This window comes from Ischnura elegans, chromosome 10, assembly GCF_921293095.1.
Source record: "Ischnura elegans chromosome 10, ioIscEleg1.1, whole genome shotgun sequence".
NCBI classification, from domain to species: Eukaryota; Metazoa; Arthropoda; class Insecta; order Odonata; family Coenagrionidae; genus Ischnura; species Ischnura elegans.
In genome coordinates, this window is record NC_060255.1 from 106,862,839 (window position 1) to 106,870,582 (window position 7,744).

The 7,744-nt window shown below is 39.1% G+C and overlaps 1 non-coding gene across 1 annotated transcript; it reads left to right on the plus strand.

The window, feature by feature from the left end:
* Window positions 1–792: 792 nt before the first annotated feature.
* On the plus strand, window positions 793–864 carry Trnaa-agc. The gene has a single exon. It is a non-coding gene; the product is annotated as a tRNA-Ala (tRNA).
* The last annotated feature ends 6,880 nt before the right edge of the window (window positions 865–7,744 follow it).

The following is a 7,744-nucleotide window of genomic DNA, read 5'->3' on the forward strand; positions in this document are numbered from 1 at the left end:
AAAACGCTCAAAAAACTTAAAACTCACTACTTATAAAATTTCCCGGGGCAAGTTCCTCGGTTTGGTCCCCCCAATATTTTTTGTAAGTCGGTATCCCTGACAGAAATTAAATAGGGGTCATAGTTGTAATTTCCTAACGTTTTCAATTTACTGGTGATTCTTACCGTACCCCCCAGACGCTCAAAAAATAGAAAAGATTTTTAATACGGTCATCATTACGTTCGTTTTTTATTGTATATTACGGAGCCTCTACAACGTAGCTATATAATTCGGGGTACCCAATTAGAGACTGTTGAATCCGTGAAATATCTAGGGGTTAGACTCAATAATGATCTATCGTGGAATAAACACATTCGAGAAATAACCGGTCAAGCTAATCGTAAAATGGGTTTTGTTAAAAGAATATTAGGAAAGTGCGACGACAAAGTGAGAGAAATAAGCTACTTTTCCCTCGTTAGACCACATTTGGAATACGCTGCCAGTGTTTGGGACCCTCATGAAAAAGGCTTAATAACAGATACACCAAAGGACCAAAGGATGAAGTTCGCCGTGAAAAAATATTTGACTTAGCCGGGATTCGAACCCGGATCTCCCGATTGCCGGTCAGGCGTACAAAGTCACTTGTTCCTTCAGTGCTTTGAAAATCGTCGCCGCAGACCAGCGGAAAATAAGGGTTTTTCTCCCCGACAGTGGCTTAGTAAGCACGACCCTCGCCACATGTGCCACAGTGTGGACTTGTGACGTCAACATCTTGTTTGGTAAAACCCAACCCGAAGTTCGCTCTAAGAAGATGGCTTGGTGGTGTAACTGGTAGCACGCCTGACCAGCAATCGGGAGATCCGGGTTCGAATCCCGGCTAAGTCAAATATTTTTTCACGGCGAACTTCATCCTTTGGTGTATTTAACTTTGCACCCGTGCGCGTGAATGCGTACAAAGTCACTTGTTCCTTCAGTACTTAATAACAGAGTTAGAACGCGTGCAAAGAAGAGCTGACAGGTATGTGAAAGGTCGTTACGATAGTCTTGTTAGTGTAACCATAGAGTAAGTATATATAGAGAGCTCACCACACGTACAAAAATCGTATACGTTTTTGGTGTAGTTCTAGAGCGATTAACCAGATGTCACTAGAAGAATTTTGGCAATTTTTTTAATTTGCTCGTTCCACAAGTCTAAAAATATATTCTGAAGCAGAAAGGGTTGCTACGTTAAGTGGAGAAATTAAGTATTCGATTTTGTTTATAACAATGGTTATAAAAAATATTTTATCGAATTTCGGCTAGTTACTTGACTTTTCCGAGTTTATATTCCTAATCCATTTTCCGGCAGACTGTTCTTAGTATAAAGTTGAAACTTGCAGGAAATGTTTATAGTACATTTTTTCCATACTGGTAAACTTTAATTTGTTCATAACTCAGTTTCAACGTTGTTATGTGTGTTTATATATCTTTCGGACGAAAAATATGGAATTTTGCAGGGTAAAAATCAATCGCCTGCTAACTTTCGTATCTTACGATATAGGTCCATATATGCTGCGTATGAAATTTGAGCAAAACTATAAATTTATTTTTGGTGAAAGAATTGTAACTTTATCTCGATTACAAGGGGAGTTATGAATTTTTAATGAACGCACCTCGTCAGGCTTTCCTTTCTGGCCTGGGTCCACGCTGAAAGCTTCCGCCTCCCAAGGATATCGTTTTGCCATCAGATAGGTTGGCGAGGTGAGCTGTTGTTTTGACGAGGAAGAGATTTTCCGTGAGGGAAGATTTTTTCCCTTCAAGAGACTTATAAATCTTATTGATGTTCATCGCTTCATTGAACAACCAACATATAGAATGAAATACATTTCGAGTGGTGTGCTTCAGAACTTCAGTTATGAAATACCTCACTTTGGTGAAGTGTAAATGTTATTTACAACACCAAGTGCCGGAATATTACAATAAAATAGGAATGCGAGATAGGACCCCTACACTGAAAAACAATGCACTGTTTGCCTTTCGCTAACGGTCATAGCCTCTTCACCACAGTTGGTAGCTAAAGCTTAAAAGTATTTGGTAATGAATTCTTAAGCGCGCAGCTTCAAACGAACACAAAGAGGTATGGATCAGCAGTAGCATTTTTGGGAATAGGGGTGGTCGGTGACCTTGATTTGTTTGCTCGATAGCGGGATGAGTAATGGCCCATTCTGTTACCACGTCGAAAATGGAAAGGTTTCTTTCGGCTCTACCATTTTTCTACTTCGGGTCTTACGTATGAGGCAGAGGATCATCTAATGCATGTTTTTGTCTTTCCTTGAGACCTTATTCTGATCATAGTTGTGATAATCGTCGTCTCGTCAATAACAAGACGCATTGTCGCTTGAGGAAAGTTTTATTTTAAGCGTTAGCATTTAGTTGAGGTTCTTAAAAGTAAAACAAATAGCGGCTGCGATTGGGCCCGGGTTCACTCATTGCTTAAATTCTTGCCTCATTATATGAATGAATCCCTTCTCCCAGGGGCCGAAAAACTAAATATCCAAAGATACATTTTACGCGGTGAGCATTTATACAGGAATATCGAATGGAGTATTTTTGGCATATTCCGATTGTAAGTTGTTGCGGCACTAGAAAAATATGGCGATTCAAAATTATACGCCCTCCCCTTTTTCGGAATTAAACCTCTTATTATGCAGTTTTGTGAATCGAAACTGCAAGCAAAATTTGCTTCGTAGGCCTCATGGGGAATCCTAATCCGTAGGCTAAAATATGTTATCGCGTTAGAATCTTGAGTTGTCCATTCATTAATTGTTATAAAACATTTGATTCTATGTATATTAGATATTGATTGCTTTTCGTACACAATTTAACAAACCAAAACCTATTTTTTTGTCTTTGATGACGAGTTATTCATTTAAATACAGATTTTCAACACTAATACAGGATTTATTATAATCTTGCAACATAAAGTAGGTTCGAAGATTTTCGCGGCGTTGATCAGATTATCTCTGCATTCTCTTCGGGTTTCCACCGCGTCCGTTGGCTTTTGTCGAAACTGTTCTCGCCAAAAGGCAACGGACGCGGTGGAAACCCGAAGAGAAGGCAGAGATCATGCAACATAAAGTTTTAAGTCCAAACTTCGAACTGTAACAGACCTATTGACGAGCCTTTCCGGAGATACTTCCTCTGAGTGGCTGAAATGTCACCTAGCAATGATTTTCCCGAGGTGTAATCCTCATTTTCCTCCATTGTTGGGGACTCATGTCCTGACGAGTAAAAACTAGTGATGTGTTTTTAGAAGGTTAAAAGACTTCCATCTGATGTAAAAAATTTCGACGGAGTCGACGTGAAAGTAGCCCTCCGGCGCGAGAATGTAGGAAAACAAAATTGTGCGATACATATAATTATATTACTTTTGCTAATCCAAGTAAATCTCACCGTATGAAAATTAATCACAAACAAGTTGATTTTGATCAATCAATTAGAAGATAAACGAAGGAGATTTGATTATTTCCAAAGCAGAAAAAAGAACAGTGTGCTAATCCGTAATAAGATCTCATGCATCGCAAAATGTTACATTCAATTTAATGTTACATAGATAGGTCAATCTACCTTTAAATGCAGTCAATTTCAATTGTGAACTTTCCACAATGAAATCAATTGCAATTTCAAATGGCTACAGCTTAAATACTTAAACTAAAATCCTTCAGAGAAAGATGAAAACGCGAGCTATTTCTCAGCTTTGCTCCCTTCCGCCATCACAGAGAATTCTAAAAATTGGTGCCGGTCATTTTTTGTGGGAGACCTTTCCAACAGGCTTGCAAACAAATTCCCCAAAAATAAATTCTATGTTTCTTTCTACAACCCTTGCACTCTCGGTGAAGTTCTGTGTCGTGACAAAGACAAAATAGAACCCATCCATCAATCCGGCATTTACAAAGTTAATTGTGAATCATGCCACTTGAGTTTCATTGGTCAAACAGGCAGAAGTTTTATTATCAGAATGAAAGAACATAGAAAGTGCAGGAAATTGGGATGAAACATCACTTCTCGCCAAACATTCGGTACAGACTTTTCATTCTTGTCATTTTCAACCATAATTTTCTTCACCCCTTCAGTAATGGCACAAGGCTTGATGTTTTAGAGAAATTTGAAATAGTACAAATTTATACAAATATTCTTAAGATGTTCCCGTAGACATACCCCGTTAAGACGGTCTAAGGCACAGCTCCGCGGTGTCATAAAACGTCCGTTTTCGCAGTAAAACCCTGGGGGTGAGGGATCGGAGAGTACAGATGGTATAACAGTCTCAGCTGGTATCTTTCTGGTAGGTCTTTTGTATGATTCCCGGGAAAACAAGTCACTTTTTCGAAGTGTGAACGCTTTTAAAAGAAGCATAGTCTTCGATCGTATCCAGTGAAAACGAAATGAACTGCAATGAAACGTGCACTCACCTCGGCTAAAATACTTCCACTGTCTTCACCACAGACCATTTGAGAATCGGTGTCTTGAATAAAAGCATAAAAATGGTGAATGCTGTGCGTTAAAACCCATACAGTTTCAATAACATTACCACGTCGCGGCTAATCCAACTCCCGACGTGCGCAGATTAAAGAAAGAACACCATGCCAATAGATTATGTGGTTTTTTATTCCGCAAGAATCCACCTACAACTTCACCTTCTACATACTTTGGAAGATTTTCAGAGAAAATTGAAGACGGGCGTTTTCATGGAACGTTGCTCACGTTTAAGCCTGTGTATCTCAGAATCGGGTAGGATCTTTGTCAAATGAATTGCATATCCTTAAATTTCAATCAGTTTTGAGTACACCTGCGAAGTTTTAAGTTTATAACTCAAAAAAAGTCATTTTGTAATTTTGTCCGGCTTTTTCCGATTTCCGCCCACTGTGCGATATCCCACGGTCAAATTTGCATCAAAATTTAATGCAACTAACGCGCACCCTGTCCCACCGTCAAAATTTCATCCAACTGGCTTTTGGTACTATCATTTGTACAAAACACCGTTTTGTCCAAATGGATAGGGCAGGTTCTAAATTTTCATCCAATAGGATGAAACCAACAATTCACAGGGCCCTTGACAAAAAGCATCGCCTAGCGCTGAAACAGAGGCCACATAGGTTAAGCCGGTGTCCCACGGTCAAACGGTGCAAATATTTTGATGCAACTGGACGGGGGTATCCCACGATGCATATCATTTGGACGAAAAGGAAAAAGACGATATTTATGTAAACAAATTTGGAAGCTTATGGAAGTGAAGGATTCTGTCTTTTTTAGCAAGCGAAATTGTCTGAACAGGCCTCTTGAATATTGAAGAGGCGAAAAAAAGAAAACAGAAGAAATGCTGAGCTTGGCATTGGCTGGAAAAGGGGGTATGAATGGTTGGAATAAGCATGCTAAACATGATGGAGAAGGAGTTGGTCGCCGATGTTCCCGTATATTATCGATAATAATTGACGATAAGTGAGGATATTTGCATGTCCCTTATCAGCAAGGTTGGGGGCAGAATGAAACGGCAGGATACAAACGTGACGCAGTTTATTCCCGTGGTGAATATATTATTAATAATTAGATGGATATTGTGGTTGAGAAGATGTTATGATTAGTGCCGTAAACGTGCATTTAAATCACATTTTTCCTCTCCTAATCTAGCAGTTGCTAAAATAAGGCCCTTATCCTAAAATAATAGTGATAGAAACGGGCAGCTGTAGTGTTTCACAGGTATAATCGTCATTTCATATTAGTCATTTCTCCAGCTGCTCGCTCGCTCGGATTGCATGCCCGCCACAAAGATAACCTGTAGAATTCGGTCTCGATACCTTAAGTAAATCTTTTATTATTTCCAAAACTCCCCTCCTAGTATTGCGATTCTAAAGATAGCTTCCTTCTTATTAAAGATCAACTCATTATTACGGATTTCCTGGTTGAGAGTTTCCATCGCCTATCGAGACCAATTTTTGCTCATTTTTACTTTTAGGACCACACCAGTCGATGAAATAGACGATCACGAACGTATATATACATTTGAAATAATGTTTTGTGAACTCACTTCGCGGTATGGTGACATTATAAATTCAAAACTAAGCCATTTAGTATTCAATACAGTATTAATGAAAAAACTCAACCGGTTTCGATATTTTCAGGTATTTATCTAGAGGTTTACGATAACGCTAATGACCTGAAAAGAAGGAAACCGGTTGGGTTTTTAATGCATACTGTGTGGAATACAACAAAGTTTGCAAATGAGCATTTTAATTAATAAAATATATATTATGGACACAAAAATAAACTTTGTTGTATTCCACACAGTATGCATTAAAAATCCAACCGGTTTCCTCCTTTTCAGGTCTTTAGCGTTAATTGTATTGTATTCGATCGCTTCTCAGAACGACTTCAATTGCGTTTTGGTGATATATTGAAGTAAATACGATAGGCTACATGCACTGCTAATGGGAAAATCTACTACCGGCTTCCCTTTCTTTCAATCCGAAGTGGCAAGGGACCCGTCACCCGAACACATGCCGGACCTTAGGGACGTGGGAAGTGGTCCTTAGTCGGGACCTTATGTTATCTTAACTTGGAGCACCACCCAACTTGAGTTAATTTCCTAGAGGTGGTCTGACTTGCAATTGAAGCTACACTTGTTAATAGATGAGGTCTTTACCCTCCACCCGCCTCCTTTTGGACGGGTTGTATTGCAGGTCCGCCGCTATTTCATGGCATTGCATTTTCGCACAAAATCTAAACATTTCACATTCTCTTTACGGGTCCAACCCTACCCCTACAAGTTATCTGGGGGAATAGCCACATTTTCATGGCTCTTCTTTTTAACCCCGTCCAAATAGCGGTCAAAACATTTTGTTACCCTTCAGTTTCTCCTTTTCTGCCGATGTGAACACATACCCATTACTAATTGAGAAGTCCTATTTTGGCCACAGTTTTTGTGTTTAACAGTGATCTCACACAGAAGTTATAGTGTTGTGATAACTAAAGAAATGTGATTCAGTGATTTATTAGTTCCTGACAACCACATACGAGTAGGCATACTATGTTTCATTTATTTCCGTTTCTAGTTTCCGTTTTTTTAAATTGGTCTGAGACGAGGCACAGCACTATTTTTCATATTTTCCCTTCTATTTTATATTTAAACTTTGTAGGAAGAAGACTGTTGTGTAGCTTTTTACAAATCTGTGTAATTATTGTTGACTGTCAAACATTTTCATGGACTTTTACGCGGCGAGAACTGCACGGAAAAATGCTGGAGAAAAAAGAGAAAACCATAGTTGCTCGAAAAAGGAATTTGAATGCATATCTAGGGGGTTGTTTCAGATTACACGGATATTAAAGGCAAAACTTGAGCTTATTAATTTTTTGAACATGAAATTTCTTTATTCCGACGAGAGAAGATGGTGAGCTAGTTCACGATCAATCTCTTTTGTTTTTTAGAGCAATGGCAAATGGTTGGACAAAATTGTTGATTTCCCTGATGTATTTCGCAACCTTCCAAGCACCTCGGGTTCGTATTTTCCTAGTATTTTAATGGTGACATGGGGTCCCCTGGGATATTGTTCTAGTAGTCTTATTTTTTAACAGGTACTTCCGATATACAAGGGGGTAGGCCAAGTAACCAATTCACTGATGTTACCACGCGCTACGCGCACTACGCGTGACATCGGACCCTTTTATTAGCATATGAGGAACTGACTGAACAAATGTCGGGGCCTTAAAGATCTTTCGCAGGAGGTTCGTGATC